Source organism: Schistocerca americana, chromosome 5, assembly GCF_021461395.2.
Source record: "Schistocerca americana isolate TAMUIC-IGC-003095 chromosome 5, iqSchAmer2.1, whole genome shotgun sequence".
Taxonomy (NCBI): domain Eukaryota; kingdom Metazoa; phylum Arthropoda; class Insecta; order Orthoptera; family Acrididae; genus Schistocerca; species Schistocerca americana.
Window position 1 is genome coordinate 38,215,431 of NC_060123.1, and position 18,536 is coordinate 38,233,966.

The 18,536-nt window shown below is 43.4% G+C and overlaps 1 protein-coding gene across 1 annotated transcript in view; it reads left to right on the forward strand.

The window, feature by feature from the left end:
- Positions 1-18,536, forward strand: part of LOC124615624 (odorant receptor Or2-like) — a 118,331-nt gene that overhangs the window by 92,593 nt on the left and 7,202 nt on the right. The window lies entirely within an intron of this gene.

Below are 18,536 nucleotides of genomic sequence, written 5' to 3' on the forward strand. Positions count from 1 at the left end.
TTCTCAGCTTACCCTCAGACTTCAAGAAGAATACAATAATTCCAATCCCAAAGAAAGCAGGTGTTGACAGATGTGAAAATTACCGAACTATCAGTTTAATAAGTCAAAGCTGCAAAATACTAACGCGAATTCTTTACAGACGAATGGAAAAACTGGTAGAAGCCGACGCCGGGGAAGATGAGTTTGGATTCTGTAGAAATATTGGAACACGTGAGGCAATACTGACTTTACAATTTATTTTAGAAGAAAGATTAAGGAAAGGCAAACCTACGTTTCTAGCATTTGTAGACCTAGAGAAAGCTTTTGACAATGTTGACTGGAATACTCTCTTTCAAATTCTGAAGGTGGCAGGGGTAAAATACAGGGAGCGAAAGGCTATTTACAATTTGTACAGAAACCAGATAGCAGTTATAAGAGTCGAGGGACATGAAAGGGAAGCAGTGGTTGGGAAGGGAGTGAGACATGGTTGTAGCCTTCCCCCGATGTTATTCAATCTGTGCATTGAACAAGCAGTAAAGGAAACAAAAGAAAAGTTCGGAGTAGGTATTAAAATCCATGGAGAAGAAATAAAAACTTTTAGGTTCGCCGATGGCATTGTAGTTCTATCAGAGACAGCAAAGGACTTGGAAGAGCAGTTGAACGGAATGGATAGTGTCCTGAAAGGAGTATGTAAGATGAACATCAACAAAAGCAAAACGAGGATAATGAAATGTAGTCGAATGAAGTCGGGTGATGCAGAGGGAATTAGATTAGGAAATGAGACACTTAAAGTAGTAAAGGAGTTTTGCTATTTGGGGAGCAAAATTACTGATGATGGTCGAAGTAGAGATGACATAAAATGTAGACTGGCAATGGCAAGGAAAGCGTTTCTGAAGAAGCGAAATTTGTTAACATCAAGTATAGATTTAAGTGTCAGGAAGTCGTTTCAGAAAATATTTGTATGGAGTGTAGCCATGTATGGAAGTGAAGCATGGACGATAAATAGTTTGGACAAGAAGAGAATAGAAGCTTTCGAAATGTGGTGCTACAGAAGAATGCTGAAGATTAGATGGGTAGATCACATAACTAATGATGAAGTATTGAATAGAGATGGGGAGAAGAGAAGTTTGTGGCACAACTTGGCTAGGAGAAGGGATCGATTGGTAGGACATGTTCTGAGGCATCAAGAGAGCACAAATTTAGCATTGGAGGGAAGCGTGGAGGGTAAAAATCGTAGAGGGAGACCAAGAGATGAATACACAAAGCAGATTCAGAAGGATGTAGGCTGCAGTAGGTACTGGGAGATGAAGAAGCTTGCACAGGATAGAGTAGCATAGAGAGCTGCATCAAACCAGTCTCAGGACTCAAGACCACAACAACAACAACAACCGCACATCACTGATGTAGTGCCCCTGCTTATTACACTCATTACCAGCGGCGTCTCGCCAATTTCTGTAAAAGGATGAGCTTGATGTGCATCTGCACTGAAGGGATCACCGGCCGTCATCAAATCAAATGGATCAAACGGCTCTGAGCACTATGGGACTTCACATCTGAGATCATCAGTCCCCTACAACTTAGAACTACTTAAACCTAACTAACCTAAGGACATCACACACATCCATGCCCGAGGCAGGATTCCAACCTACAGGGGGCACTATATCAGTAGCGTGTCTTATAAGTTCAGAATTTGTATGTGACGGGAGCCATGCCAGGGTAGTAGGTGCAGTTACAGCGACCATTGTATCCAGTTGAGCAGAGGTCAGCGCGTCTGCCTACTAAGCAGGAGACCTGGGATCGAATCACGATCCAGCACAAATCTGCAGCTTGTCCCAGACACACAAATCAAAGTACACTGGCAGGCATTCTTGAATAGGTCTTTAGGAGAGGAAATGAATTACCAAATAGAAAATACAGGGTTCCATTTAAAAATGTCATATCGCTCTTCATCTTTTTGTAAAAAACAAACCTACAACGAAGGAAATTACGCTGATTGATGTCCCCCTGACGGTTAAAGAACATTTGCTTGAAACATTTTGTAATTTGAATCTGGACAAACAGTTATTTATGGTGGCCAAGATAAAGGGGACACCCTGATAATGACATATACAGGGTGTAAATTTTAAGCTGACAAACCAGAATAACTCGAAAAATAGGCTTCACACGAAAAAATGTGTAGAGTCCAAAGTTGGTTATTTTCTAAGGGGACATCTGCAGGTGCTAAAATTAGCTCACCACCCCAGCCCCCTGCGGTTGGGGCGGGAGGCACCCTTAAAATTTCAAATGGGAACACACAATTTTTATTGCAGAATCAGATTCTACATAAAAACTACGTACATTTTGTCTTAAACATTTGTTTTGATTCTTGGTAGTTGGCACTGTAGTTCAAGAAAATTCTTGCGTGGAAAATGGTTACGGATAAATAAAAAATACTTATTTACTTCGTAAATTTTGAATCGCTAAAACTAAAACTCTCCCTCTCTCCCCATAGGGTGGGGTTTGAGAGAGTTTTACAAATGTTGACCCAAATATTAATTTTTTCCGTAGATTCGGATAAGTTTTGTTTGTTTCGTGGTCATGAGGCCATACAACGTTTAATTAAAAAACAAATCATCTGACTAGCTAACTAACAAACCGAACATCCTACGAAGTAAATAAATAATTTTTATTTATTCGTAACCACTTTCCACGCAAAAGTGAGAACATCGATTTTCTTTAATTACAGCGCCAACTACCAAGAACCAAAACAAATGTTTAAGACAAAATGTACGTAGTTTTTTATGTAGAATCTGATGCTGCAGAAAAAAAATTGTGTTTCGCATTTGAAATTTTAAAGTTTCCTCCCGCCCCACCCCCAGGCTGTTGTGGTGGCGGGCTAATTTTAGCACCAGCGGATGTCCCCCTCGATAATAATCAACTTTGGATTCTACACATTTTTTCGTGTGAAGCTTATTTTTCGAGTTATTCTGATTTGTCAACTTAAAATTTACACCCTGAATAATTAAGACGAGGACCACCAATGATCCCTTGAGTGTGGATGCACAGCAAGCTTTAACTCTTACGGGAACTAGCGAAATGCCGCGGTGAGCGTAGTGGGCAAGGGGCATTACATCAACATTGTGTGGATAAGTTGATAATTTGGGTCTGACGCGAGGTGTATTAGGGTAATCAGTGCAGTTACCATGACCACTGTGTCCGGGTGTCATATTGGTCAGTGCATCTGCCCACTAAACAGCAGACCCGACTTCGAATCCCGGTCCAGCACAAATTTTCAATTTTCTCCATTGTTTTTTAATCATTGTTCACCGACAACTAACGTCGTTAATTCCATTGTGTCTTGATTCATAGTGGCTGCAGAATCAAACATAGTGTCTCTTCTTTCGGACATGACCGAAAGAACACACACCGAAATATATAACCTTCAGTATGTCACACTAGCCTTTATAATATTTTACCATGTGTATTTTGTATAATGTGGTACCCGATAAGCTCTGGGGTAGGAATATGATCGTAGCCGGTTGAAATCACGGCTTCCTAAGAACCTTACATTCGACCGCTATAACAGCCCTCACGTGATAATCGCTAAGTGCCACTACGATAAATCACCCGGATATTTATTATTTCTCTGACGAGACACACCAAGTGCAGTCAACACCACCTAGAGATAAGGCCCATCAACCGTGCCGTGACGTCATAACGAACAGTGATACACGGTAAGATAAAAAGAACGACACACCAGGAAGGAATTATCCGAATGGGACGGAAATCGGTAGATGTACCATACATGTACAGACAAACAAATTATCACAGTTTCTGGAAAATTGGGTGATATATTCAAGAGAAAAAGCTTCACAAACTGAGCAAGACAACAACACGTTGATCCACCCCTGGCCCTAATGCAAGCACTTTCTTTAAAGTCAGTGCCGCCATTAGACTGTTGCTTATTTACAGTGTTACATTTACACTTACACAATCATGATTTCGGCTTCAAAGTGCCATTATCAAGTGTTTTAAGTGTTGTAAATTGCCTAAGATGGCATACTGTCGTATTAAAATACACTATTAGATACATTGTCTAATAGTGTATTTTAATACGACAGTATGCCATCTTAGGCAATTTACAACACTTAAAACAGTTGATAATGGCACTTCGAAACCGAAATCATGATTGTGTAAGTGTAAGTGAAACACTGTAAATAAGCAACAGTCTAATGGCGGCACTGACTTTAAAGAAATATATTATGACTGTGGCCCCGCATTATAAAAAAATTATTAAATTTATGCAAGCAGTTGTTCGCCTTGACATGGGTTAATAGAGTTGCTCGATCTCCTCCTGAGAGATATCGTGGCAAATTCTGTCCAGTTGGCCCCTTTGATCGTCAAAATCTCGAGGTTGTTGGAAGGTCCTGCCCATAATGCTCTAAACGTTTTCAATGGGGATAGATCCGGCGACCTTGCTGGCCAACTTACGGTTCCGCAAGCACGAAGACAACCAGCAGAAACCCTCGCCGTGTGCGGAAAAGCATTATCTTGCTGAAATGTAAGTCCACAATGGTTTGCCATGAATAGCAACAAAACAGGGCGTAGAATATCGTCGACGTATGGCTGTACTGTAAGGGTGGCGCGGATGACAACCAAAGCGGTCCTGCTATGAAATGTAGAGGCTCCACAGACCATCACTCCTGGTTGTCGGGTTTTATGGTGTGTGACAGATGAGTTGGTATCCCACCGCTGTCCAGAGCGTCACCAAACTCCTCTTCGCTGGTCGTCGGGGCTCAGTTCGAAGAGGGACTCATCGCTGAGGACAATTCTACTCCAGTCAATGAGATTCCAGGCCAAATGTACCCGACACAGCTGCAAAGTGCTTGTTGGTGAACAGAGTTCAATGGTAGCGAGCGCAAGGTGCGCCGTGAGCTCAGCCCCTTTCTGTAGGCTGCCTATTAACGATCCGTGTAGTCACTGAAGCGCCAGTTGCGCGTGGGATCGATGATGCTCATGAATCCGGGGCTCTGAGTGCTTCTCTGACAATACCTCGGTTCCCATCCACGTTCTGCCAGATCTCTAAGTCGACCGCTTCCTTCTTGACACTGTGTTTTTCATGCTTTTGCCCATTCCTGCCAGCATCGTTGAATGGTGGCATCGCTCCTATTCAAATGCCGAGCGAATTGCCGATTACTCCAAGCGGCTTCTTTGGATCCAACTGCACGTCCTCTCCCAAATGATGACACCGCGTATGCAGGGTGGTCCATTGATAGTGACCAGGTCAAATATCTCACGAAATAAGCATGAAACGAAAAAACTACAAAGAACGAAACTCGTCCAGCTTGAAGGGGGAAACCAGATGGCGCTATGGTCGGCCCGCTAGATGGCGCTGCCATAGGTCAAACGGATATCAACTGCGTTTTTTCTAAGTAGGAACCCCCATTTTTATTACATATTCGTGTAGTACGTAAAGAAATATGAATGTTTTAGTTGGACCACTTTTTTCGCTTTGTGACAGATGGTGCTGTAATAGTCACAAACGTGTAAATACGTGGTATCACGTAACATTCCGCCAGGGCGGTCGGTATTTTCTTCGTGACACATTACCCGTGTTAAAATGGACCGTTTACCATTTGCGGAAAAGGTCGATATCGTATTGATGTATGGCTATTTTGATCAAAATGTCCAACGCGTGTGTCTTATGTTTGCTGCTCGGAATCCTGGACGACATCATCCCAGTGACTGGACCGTTCGCCGGATAGTTGCGATATTTAAGGAAACAGGAAGTGTTCAGCCACATGTGAAACTTCAACCACTACCTGCAACAAATGATGATGCCCAAGTAGGTGTTTTAGCTGCTGTCGCGGCTAATCCGCACAGCAGTAGCTGACAAATTGCGCGTGAATCGGGAATCTCAAAAACGTCGGTGTTGAGAATGCTGCATCAACATAGCTTGCACCCTTACCATATTTCTAAGCACCAGGAATTGCATGGCGACGACTTTGAACGTCGTGTACAGTTCTGCCACTGGGGACAAGAGAAATTACGAGAAGACAGATTTTTTGCACGCGTTCTATTTAGCGGCGAAGCGTCATTCACCAACAGCGGTAACGTAAAGCGGCATAATATGCACTAATGGGCAACGGAAAATCCACGATGGCGGCGACAAATGGAAAATCAGCAACCTTGGCGGGTTAATGCATGGTGCGGCATTATGGGAGGAAGGATAACTGCCCCCCCCCCCCTTTTATCGATGGCAAACTAAATGGTGCAATGTATGCTGATTTCGTACGTAATGTTCTACCGATGTTACTACAAGATGTATCACTGAATTACAGAATGGCGATGTGCTTCCAACATGATGGATGTCCGGCACATAACTAGCGTGCGGTTGAAGCGGTATTGAAAAGCATATTTCATGACAGGATCTGACGTCCCCGAATTTCTTTCTGTGGGGAAAGTTGAAGGATATTTGGTATCGTGATCCACCGACAACGCCTGACAACATGCGTCAGCGCATTGTCAATGCATGTGCGAACATTACGGAAGCGGGGTCAGGGATTTTCTCTGCCTCGTGATGACTGGGTGTTGTGTGATGTCCTTAGGTTAGTTAGGTTTAAGTAGTTCTAAGTTCTGGGGGACTGATGACCATAGCTGTTAAGTCCCATAGTGCTCAGAGCCATTACGGAAGGCGAACTACTGCCTGTTGAGAGGAATGTCGTTACACGTATTGCCAAATGCATTGACGTTGACGGACATCACTTTGAGCATTTATTGCATTAATGTGGTATTTACCAAAGAAAAATGGTTCAAATGGCTCTGAGCGCTATGGGACTTAACTTCTGAGGTCATCAGTCCCCTAGAACTTAGAACTTCTTAAACCTAACTAACCTAAGGACATCACACACATCCATGCCCGAGGCAGGAATCGAACCTGCGACCGTAGCAGTCGCGCGGTTCCAGACTGTAGCGCGTAGAACCGCTCGGCCACTTAGGCCGGCCGGTATTTGCAGGTAATGCCGCTGTAACATCATGCGTTCTCAGAAATGATAAGTTCACAAAGGTACATGTATCACATTGGAACAACCGAATAAACTGTTAAAACGTACCTAAGTTCTGTATTTTAATTTGAAAAACCTACCTGTTGCCAATTGTTCGTCTAAAATTGTGAGCCATATGTTTGTGACTATTACAGCACCATCTATAACAAAGTGAAAAAAGTTGTCCAACTAAAACATTCATATTTCTTTACGCACTACACGAATATGTAATAAAAAATGGGGGTTCCTGTTTAATAAAAACGCAGTTGATATCCGTCTGACCTATGGCAGCGCCATCCAACGGGCCAACCATAGCCGGCCGGGGTGGCTGAGCGGTTCTAGGCGCTACAGTCTGGAACCGCGCGACCGCTATGGTCGCAGGTTCGAATCCTGCCTCGGGCATGGATGTGTGTGATGTTCTTAGGTTAGTTAGGTTTAAGTAGTTCTAAGTCCTAGGGGACTGATGTTCTCAGCAGTTAAGTCGCAAAGTGCTCAGAGCCATTTGAACCATTTTTTTTTTTTTTTGGGTCAACGATAGCGCCATCTGGTTTCCCCCTTCAAGCTAGACAAGTTTCGTTGTTTGTAGCTTTTTTCGTTTGACGCTTATTTCGTGAGATATTTGGCGCGGTCACGATCAGTGGACCACCTTGTATTGTTCACACGCCTGCCTGCGAGGCATAGTTACTGTCCAACTAAGTACACGGAATAGAATTCGCAAAGACTCTACGCCCTAGAATCGGCATGTCCCCTGTTTATTATACCTTCCAACTGCGCGGCGAAATTGCGCTGCAGCTTCGCACATTAATCCACCGGTCGCCAAAGTTTACAGTTTTGCATTTTCCGTCGATAAATGTATGAATATCAATTTTCAACCAGTTTGGATAACTCCTTCTTGGCGCGATTTTTTTTTTATTTTCTTTTCACTTAGAGTGTATAAAGCAGCCAACAACGAACGAACTGCGGGCCTCCTAACATTACCGATTTTTGAGTTGATACATGAATGAGGTTAGTTAACAAAGAAAACTTGTGTAGTTGTTTGAGTGGAAATACGACAGTTAATAACTAACTGCTATTAATTTGGCGTGTAGCATATACAAAATGACTAGCACATTTGGTAACAAAGCAACCCGCATCTTTGAGAAAACTTTTATGGGTGTTAACTGTGGGAAACATTATGGGTATTTTTAAATGTTGTTTAGTAAAACAGTCTTACATTTCTAAATACGTAATTTTTATACAAGAACACTGAGGCATACACATCGCAGTTAATTACATCCACACAGATTTCTGTTACCGTTACGACTTCAAAAAAAATTCAGTGACTATGAAATTTTATGATCGTTTAGCATAGGTGGCCGGGAGTCCCCACCTGGGAAAGTTCGGCCGCCGAGTTGCAAGTCTTTTCAGCTGACGCCACAGTGGGTGACTTGCGGGTCGATGACGATGAAATGATTTTGAGGACAACACAACACCCAGTTTAAGAGCGGGGAAAATGTCCGTTCCGGTCGGGAATCGAACTCAGGCCCGCTGCGTTGCAGTCAGACGAGCTGACCACTCGGCTAAATGGGCGGACCTTAGTTATAATTTCCTTTAATGAAACTTCTTCTGAATGGACCCCCACTTTCAAATGATAATCAATCAAAATATACGCTAAGTAATGGGACTGCACAGACGGATCGATATTACACATAAAAAAAAGTTTTCAATCACCTCGGTTCCGAGAGTCCCGGAACCCGTACAGAAAATTGGAATAGAGATCAACACAAACATCATTTCTGCCCATTTTATTGCTCTTGAAAACCACACATTCCATGTTGTACCACCATACAGAGAGACCTTCGGAGGTGGTGGTCAAATTGCTGTACACACTGGTACCTCTAATACCCAGCAGCACATCCTCCTGCGTTGATGAATGCCTATATTCGTCGTGGCATACTACCCACAAGTTCGTCAAGGCACTGTTGGTCCAGATTGTCCCACTCCTCAACGGCGATTCGGCGTAGGTCCCTCAGAGTGGTTGGTGGGTCACGTCATCCATAAACAGCCCTTTTCAATAGGGTTCATGTCTGGAGAACATGCTGGCCACTCCAGTCGAGCGATTTAGTTATCCTGAAGGAAGTCATTCACAAGATGTGCACGATGGGAGCGCAAATTATCGCCCATGAAGACGAATGCCTCGTCGATATGCTGCCGGTATGGTTGCACTATCGGTTGGAGGACGTTACGGTGCCTTCCATGAACACCAGCGGCGTACGTCGGCCCCACATGATGCCACCCAAAACAGCAGGGAACCTCCATATTGTTGCACTCGCTGGACAGTGCGTCTAAGGCATTCAGCCTGACCGGATTGCCTCCAAACACGTTTCCGACGATTGTCTGGTTGAAGGCATATGCGACACTCATCGGTGAAGAGAACGTGATGACAACGTGATGCCAATCTTGAGCGGCCCATTCGGCATGTTGTTGGGCCCATCTGTACCGCGCTGCATGGTGTCGTGGTTGCAGAGATGGACCTCGCTGTGGACGTCGGGAGTGAAGTTGCGCATCATGCAGCCTATTTAGCACAGTTTCAGTCGTAACACGACGTCCTGTGGCTGCACGAAAAGCATTATTCAACTTGGCGGCGTTGCTGCGGGGTTCCTCCGAGCCATAACCCGTAGGTAGCGGTCATCCACTGCAGTAGTAACCCTCGGGCAGTCTGATCGAGGCATATCATCGACAGTTCCTGTCTCTGTGTATCTACTCCGTGTCCGAACAACATCGCCTGGACACTTCCCTTGTAGAGAACCCTTCCTAGCACAAAGTAACAATGCGGACGCGATCGAACCGCGGTATTGATCGTATAGGCATCGTTGAACTCTAGAAAACTCGAGCCGTGTACATCCTTCCTTATGGAATGACTGGAACTGATGGGCTGTCGGACCCCTTCCGTCTAATAGGCGCTGCTCATGGATGGTTGTTTACATCTTTGGGCGAGTTTAGTGACATCTCTGAACAGTCAAAGAGACTGTGTCTGTGATGCAATATCCACAGTCAACGTCTGTCTTCAGGAGTTCTGGGAACTGGGGTGTTGCAAATCTTTTTTTGATGTGTGTACATACAATTAATACACTCTTCTTTCACTATTTTCATCCAGTTATTCCTCAAAGATATTACATTAACTATATCTTTCACTTCCTGATATTCTTCTTTAAATATTCGTTTTGGCTGGCTGGCTACACTAATCTTGATGTTTTCCAAAGATTTTGCTGCTTCCGATGTACTCCTTTCTTTTCTGGCCCCTCTCTAGATGGTCCTGAAGCTGAAGATAGGTAAGCTGGACAGATCGGAAGAGTGCACGGTACGGGATCTCAGTCAAACTGCAGCAGTTATGGTTTAACCATCTGCGGCAGATACTTTCCAGATAATGTCTCTTACTGTATGATGTTTGTGACACATCTGAAAAATGAGCAATGAAGCAGATTAATCGTAATATAATCAAGCCAAGTGATCCGGTAAACAATGTACCATAATCTAAACGTGCATTAGTAAACTACATTCAAAACAAAGGTTCGTGTTAAACTTACCACTGTGAAATCCTGTCTTGTAATTGAATGGAATCGTTTCCGTCTCATTATACCGTCTTTAGGAAACTTGAACACTTGAACCTTGTTTTCTACTGTGTAATTTTCATTACATTTCCGTACACAACACCTCATAACCTTAATGAAGATGACGCTGAATAAACGTGTTTCATGTTGCGTTGAACTCACACAGACATAACATAGGAACACATGAAATGATTTGTGCGTACTTAAGTCACAGTCTCGTAACGATCACATGGCACAACGAGATTTTTGAAACTCAGAACGTTCTTGATACAACACAAAACAGCTGTTAACTTTCAGCGCTTCTTGCCGACGTCATAATTTCAAATCCTCGCAGTTGTTTGCCCTTCCTGTCTAGGTGGTTTTGATGAGAGGCGTTCTCGTACTAACCAAAATATTCAAAATTATCACCAGCGCTTAACTCTCTTACCAAAGGTCAGTAGATTATAACTGTTAACCTGAATAATGTCTAATCTGGCTGTAGAAAGCAATAAAAAAAGATTTATATTTATATTTGAAAACGTGATGTCTAATCTGGCTGTAGAAAGCAATAAAAAAAGATTTATATTTATATTTGAAAACGTATTAGCATCTGACTGCTCCGAATTATTAATGTCGCTTGGCTACACATTAACTGAAATCTTTGTCACATTCAGACAAATAGTTCAACATTAAAATTACACTGTGCCTAGCTATTTAGTGGCAGTGAAATTAGATCTTTTAGTCTCAGATTGGCCAGATTACTATTATTTTGTTACTAATTAATATTTATTATTAATTCACCAACATTAAACTCACACACAGAATTGATAGCAATGGATTATGAGCACTGTTCCATCTATTCATCAGAATTATTACACTGATTGATGTGGTGTGGTGAAACAAATCTCATAATTGCACTAATTCTCTAGCCATTTTCAACCTACGGTTTCTACTTAAAAAGAATAAAACAAAACTCGGGGCAATTCCTATACAGCTCCGGCACTTTTCCGCCTATCAGACAGAATGTTTCCATTTTGAGAGGTTGCTTTCTGCGTTCAACTCTTTCACTACTGTTTACCAAAATATTTTACAAATTAAACTGGAACACCAATGTCAATATCTGAGAACCGAAGCACGCTATTCCGCATTTTTTTTTTCCTTTATTGATTTTCAATTGCCCCCTTCGGGCAAGCAGCAGCTTAGTACGCTCCTCTACAGCCTAAAGACTTTTTTTCCAAAAAACGGAAGAAGAAAATAAACAAGAAAAACAGGCGATAAAACGGTGACGTAAAGTGTAAAATGGCGGAAAAATGCGGAAAGCTAAAACTGAAAGCAAAAGGGGTTCGCAATATTAATAAAAGACACAGGAATCAGACAAGTAACATAGTATAGAGACAATTAAAAAAACATGACGACAGTCTGGTTTCTGTTCGCAAGAGATAAAAAGCACACCCAGCAACAGTATGATGGCCGTTCGCAACACTTCCCAAAAAACACAACACAGAACACTCACTGTAAAACACTCACTGTAAAACACTGCACGAAAATGGCGGCACAAAGATGACACTACCGAGCCAAAGGCAGATGGGGAGGCGGACCTGGAGGAGGGGGAAGAACAAGAAGGGAGGAAGAAAAAAAAACGAAAAGGGGGGGGAACCAAGGAGGGAGAGGACTAATAAAGGGGGAGAGGGGCAAGGCAGACGCGAGAGGGAATGAGATGAGGCAGGGGAGGGAAATGCAAGAGGACTCGGGGGAGAGAAGGGGGCAGAGAGAAGGGAAAAAAGAGGATGAAAGGGGGGGAGAGGGAGCCCGGGAAAAGGACAGAGGAAAGGAGGGGGAGTGAGGATCAGAGTTGATAGGAGGGATAAATGGAGGGAGAGAGGGCATCATCTGGGAGGGGGAGTTGATGGAAGCCACCTTGGGAAAGGAGACGAAGGGTGTAGAGATGGAGGGTAGGGGCGACACAACAGTGAAGACGTGGCAGGGGGCGGGAAAGGGAGAGGAGAGGAGGATCAAGGCGGCGGGAGGTGTAGAGGATGCGGATATGTTCGAGGAATAGGAGCAGATGGGGGGAAAGGAATGAAATCATAGAGGATACGCGTGGGGGATGGGAGGCGTATACGGAAGGCGAGACGGAGTGCATGACGCTCAAGGATCTGGAGGGACTTATAGAATTTGGGGGGGGGGGGCAGATATCCAGGCGGGACTGACATAACAGAGGATGGGACGGATTAAGGATTTGTAGGTGTGTAGGATGGTAGAGGGGTGCAACCCCCATGTCCAGCCAGAGAGGAGTTTGAGGAGTCGGAGGCGTTTGTGGGCTTTGGATTGGATGGAGCGGAGATGAGGGATCCAGGTGAGGTGACAGTCAATGGTGAGGCCAAGGTAGGTGAGGGTGGGGGTGAGGCGGACAGGACGGGTGCAGACAGTAAGGGAGAAATCCAGGAGCCGGAAGGAGCGAGTGGTACGACCTACGATGATTGCCTGGAAGGGTTGAGTTTCAGGAGCCACTGGTTACACCATGCAGCAAAAAGGTCAAGGTGATTCTGGAGAAGGCGTTGGGACCGTTGGAGGGTAGGAGCGAGGGCGAGGAATGTGGTGTCATCAGCATGCTATTCCGCATATCTCAGCGCCACAAATAATTAAAGAATGCATCACTGTCCTGCATGGGCTGTCTCAGGATAATCTCTCTTGAAAAATCTCACGTAGTTCCTCTAAGAGACCAAGGAACAGTGCTGGGATTCTTTACAATAGTTGTGATAATAACGGCCTTCATATTTAGCGTCCAGCTCAGATTTATTCTTCTTTTGTTTCGCAACATGAGATGGTGTTGACGTCCGACAGCATTTGTAGTCCATGTTCTGGTTGTTAGATGCCGCTGCTGTTCGCCAGCTCTCTCAAGCGGCGTCATACGCGTGCAAGATAACGTTACAAACTGAATTAATATAGATTACTTTCACAACTCCTCACAAAAAATATCTTTAATCAGTAGCTCGGCATTCCAATGCGCGAAAACGTGCAGAAATCAAATACCCAGTGAAATGCGTACACCAAAGTGGTATCTCGCATTGGAATGCGTAGCTTGAGTGCTGTTAACGCGAAGGTGCAGTTTTGCTGTACCCCCCCCCCCCCCCAGGTCCTTTTGCATTCCCCTCCCCTGCCTTTCCCCACTCTCGCGTCTGCCCAGCCCCCATCCCTCTTATGTGTCCTCGTCGTCCGTCGGCTCCTTCCCCCTCCCCCACCACCACTTCGCTTTTCCTCTCCTTCCCCCCTTTTCTTTCCCATCATCTGTCCAGGCTTGCCCTCGGCTGTGGTATATTTGTGCCACATTTTTAATGCAGTGTTGTGCGTCTTTCCAAAGTGTTGCGAACAGAAATCATGCTGTCGCTGGGTGTGATTTTTATTTCTCTTGCGAATAGGAACCAGACTGTCGCCGTGTTTTTAATTTTCTGTCTATTATTTTATCTGTCTGCTTCTTGTGTATTTTATTAGCTTCATCAACGCTTTGTTTTATATTTTAAGTTCCACAATTTTCCACCATTTTACTATTTAAGTCACCGATTTTATCGCCTGCTTTTATTATTTATTATCTTCATTTTTTTAAAACAAATTCTGTAGGCTGAAGAGCGGCGTACTAAGCTCCTGCCAGCCCGCCCGCTTCGGGGGGAATCGAAACTCAATAAAGAAAGAAAAAAAAGTAGTTTTGTGCGGAAAGGGCGAGGGAAACAGGGAGGGCGGAAAGGTAAGGGCCACAGGAAAGGGAGGAAGAGAGGATGGGAAAAGATGGGATGACACTAAAATGGGACGGGGCTGAGTTGTATGGAAGGATATGATGAGAGGATTGTAACCGAACCTATGGTCTGTCGGTAAACGACAACGCTTATCGTGGAAGAAATTGCCTTCCCCGGAAGAACGCCTTATCTGTCGTATAGGAACACTGTGAATCAGTTTCCCGTCTAAGGGATGCACTGCAGCGGGCAAAGACTGACCTAGCTTCCGCTGATGTGCATTTCTTGCATTTGTTATATTAGTAATTTCTGTACTGCGTATGTTATTAATATATTTAGTGGAAAATACACATTCTTAGGCGTGTGTGAGCACTGTATTGTTACTCGCTTGAAAGGCACGCTGCTCAAACTACCGGTGTAACATTGGCTAACGGGTTGTAGGTGCTCCTGGTGACGTAGACTCGGCTGCTTACTCTTCAGTTTACCGATCGACATACCTCTCTCTTACACGCAGAAATTCGTTTCTCGTTTACAGCATCTATGTCATGTTAACCAACACAGCGAAAGCATAAAGAGTACGTACGTAGTGTGACTTTCGAAGTGTGACTTTCGACTGTGTGTTGTTCCACGTTTTCAACCGATTCATACAAAAGAGTATCACAGAAATAGAGGGTTGGAGCTTAAATAGTGGCAACTATTTATTCACAACCGATACAAGAGTTACATGTTTGCACCTGTTACCGTCCTTCAAAGTAGTCACCAGCGCTGTGTAGAAACCGTTGCCAGCGATGTGGAAGGCGTAGTATTCCGTTAGCAGAGCCTGTTCTGTTCGATGGAGCGAATGGAGCGGTCCACTGCCTGTCGAATCTCTGGAACATTTCTGAAACCAACGCCACCGTCAATGCACAGTATTACTGTTCGTTTTTGGGGCATCACCTGCGACCAGCTTTGCGAAAGAAGCGGCGACACTTTCTGCGCAACCCACCCACCATTTTGCACGGCAATGCGCGGGCGCATAAAGCGAAAACTGTGGGTGCTCTATTCGGTCCATGGGACTGGGAAGTACTGTACCATTCACCATACTCACAGGACTTAAGTCCTTGTGATTTTGATTTGATTCCGAAGATGAAGGAACCACTTCGTGGCATTCGCTTCAGAACTGATCCAGAGATACGACAGGCAGTTGACCGCTCCATTCGCACCATCAACAGAACAGGCTCTGCTAACAGTATACTACGCCTTCCACATCGCTGCCAACGGGTTCTATACAACGCTGGTGACTACTTTGAAGGACGGTAACAGGTGCAAACATGTAACTCTTTTGTATCGGTTGGTGGCCGAGCGGTTCTAGGCGCTTCAGTTCGGAACCGCGCTGCTGCTACGGTCGCAGCTTCGAACCCTGCCTCGGGCATGGATGTGTGTGATGTACTTAGGTTAGTTAGGTTTAAGTAGTTCTCAGTCTAGGGGACTGATGACGTCAGATGTTAAGTCCCATAGTGCCTAGAGGCATTTGAACCTTTTTTTTGTATCGGTTGTGAGTAAATAGTTGCCACTATTTAAGTTCCAACCCTTCTAAGTACCAGTTACTTAATTTTAAAAACGTGTTGACGTCAATAAACGAATAAACAAGCTAAGTAGTTATGACGATCAAACCAAAAAAATATGTGTCACAGGGGGCATGGTGGAGGGCGGGGAGGGGTATGGGTAGGGGGGGGGGGTTAAAGCTGAAGTTTGCCCTGGACGTAAGGTATCCAGACTACGCGTTTTAGTTACTAATACACAGTCCAGTTACATTAATATGACCACCAATCAAAAGCCTGAATAAATACCTTCTGCAGCGCGGACCACTGCGAGAGATGTGGTAAGAGTGTCATTGAAGTTCTGGAAGGTACCTACAGGGATGTAGATCCAAGCCGACTCTGGTGCTGTGGTCAGCAGTGCTAGATTTTTGGCTGAAGATCCATGGCGTGTACAGCCTGATCAATATGGTCCACAGATTCTCGATTGGGTCTAAATCCGGGGAGTTAAGTGGCCATTAGAGTAGGATAAACTAATCTTGGTGCTCCTCGAACCATGCATGTAAACTGCGAGATATGCGACACGTTGCATTGTCCTGCAGATAGAAGCCATGAATAGATGCATACTTGTGTTGAACATTGTGCCTTCCAGAATGACCAGATCATCCAGAGAATGCTACAGAAACATTCCCCAGCCATAACGCTCCCTTCTTCGCCCTGAACACTTAAGACGATTGATGCAGGGTGATTGCTTTCAATGTTTCACGCCATACGCGCCAACGGCCATCCGTCACTTAGTTACTTAGTTCGTCAGTTGCGTGTTCCATTGATCAATCGCACGGTACGGTAGCCGTTATGATGTGTAACGTGTCAAGTGCTCAAGAAATGCACATACGAAACAAGATTCTTTAATATATACCTATTGCAATACAGAGTTAAAGATTAATATTTCTCTTATTTACCCTATTGCCTTAAATGGCACAAAATGCATATACTATATTTATATATTTATTTATTCCTATTCAAGAATTCATCTATGGTATAGAAGGAGTAGCCAAGGAGATATGATTTCAATTTATTTTTGAAGCTATGACTGTTGTCTGTCAGACATCTTATTTCATCTGGTAATATGTCGAAAATTTTTATAACAGCATATTTTACTCCTTTCTGTGCCAAAGATAGGTTGAGTGAAGGATAGTGTAAGTCTCTCTTTTTTCTGGTATTATAATCATGAATGTCGCTGTTGTTTTTAAACTGGTCCATGTTGTTGAGAACAAATTTCATTAGGGAGTAAATGTACTGTGAGGCCATTGTAAAAATTCCCAATCTTTTAAAAAGATGCCTACAAGATGAGCGACTATGAATCCCACACATTATTCTAACCACTTTCTTTTGAGCAGTGAATACTTTTTGTCGAAATGTTGACTTACCCGAAAATATTATTCCGTATGACAACAGAGAGTGAAAGTATGCAAAGTATGCTAGCTTACTAATTTCAATACCCTCAAAATTGGCAATTATTCTGATTGCAAAAGTTGCTGAACCTAGTCGCTTTAGGAGATCCAAAATATGACTTATCCAATTAAGATTCTCATCTATATGTACACCCAAAAACTTAGTACGCTCTACCCTGGATACTGACTTCTGTTGATGTGTTATATTTATTGAAGAAACTGTACTTTTTGCAGCAGAAAATTGGATTTACTGTGTTTTTTTCAAAGCTTAGAGCAAGCCCATTTGCAGAAAACCAGTTAATGACTTTTCCAAAGACCTTATTTGTATCATTTTCAATAGGAGTTTCTTTTACTGGATTAATAATGATGCTTGTATCATCAGCAAACAGTGTCAGTTCAGCTTCCTGTTTCAGATAGGAAGCGAAGTCGCTCACATATATCAAGAACAGAAGGGGACCCACGATTGAACCCTGTGAAACACCTAATGTAATTTCACCACTGTTAGATGAAGTGGCAAACTTATTTAAATCACTTGACCCATATAAGGAAACTTTTTGCTTCCTGTTCTGTAGGTATGACTTAAACCACCCATATGCTATTCCATTTATACCATAGAATTGTAATTTTCTTAACATAATGTCATGGTTCACACAATCAAATGCTTTGGACAGGTCACAGAAAATTCCTGTTGCTGACATTTTACTGTTTAACGACTCTGTTTTGTGGACAGTGAAATTGTATTTTTCCATCTCAGTGGAACAGCATTTTTGAAATCCGAACTGTGATTTAATAAGTATCCCATTACTGTTGAGATGGCTAACCACTCTTGAGTACATTATTTTCTCGAAGATTTTTGAAAATACTGTAAGCAAGGATACTGGCAGATAATTATTGACATCTGTGGTGTCCCCCTTTTTGTAGAGAGGCCTAACAATAGCATATTTTAACCTGTCTGGGAAAATACCTTGAGTCAGTGATGCATTACATATGTGACTCAGAACATCAGCTGCAATTGCTCCACACTGTTTTAATATCTTATTAGAGATGTCATCTACTCCAATAGAACATTTATTTTTCAAAGATGTAATAATTTAACTTATTTCAGAAGAGGTTATTAGGTGAAACTTAATCTGACTAAATTTTTTCAAAACAGACTCTTCCATGTACTCCTTGACTTTTGCTTTTGAACTGTTCTCACCAATTTTTTCTCCTGTCTGTCTGATGGAGCACAAGACGTGATTCACCTGAAAACGCTATCTGTTGCCGT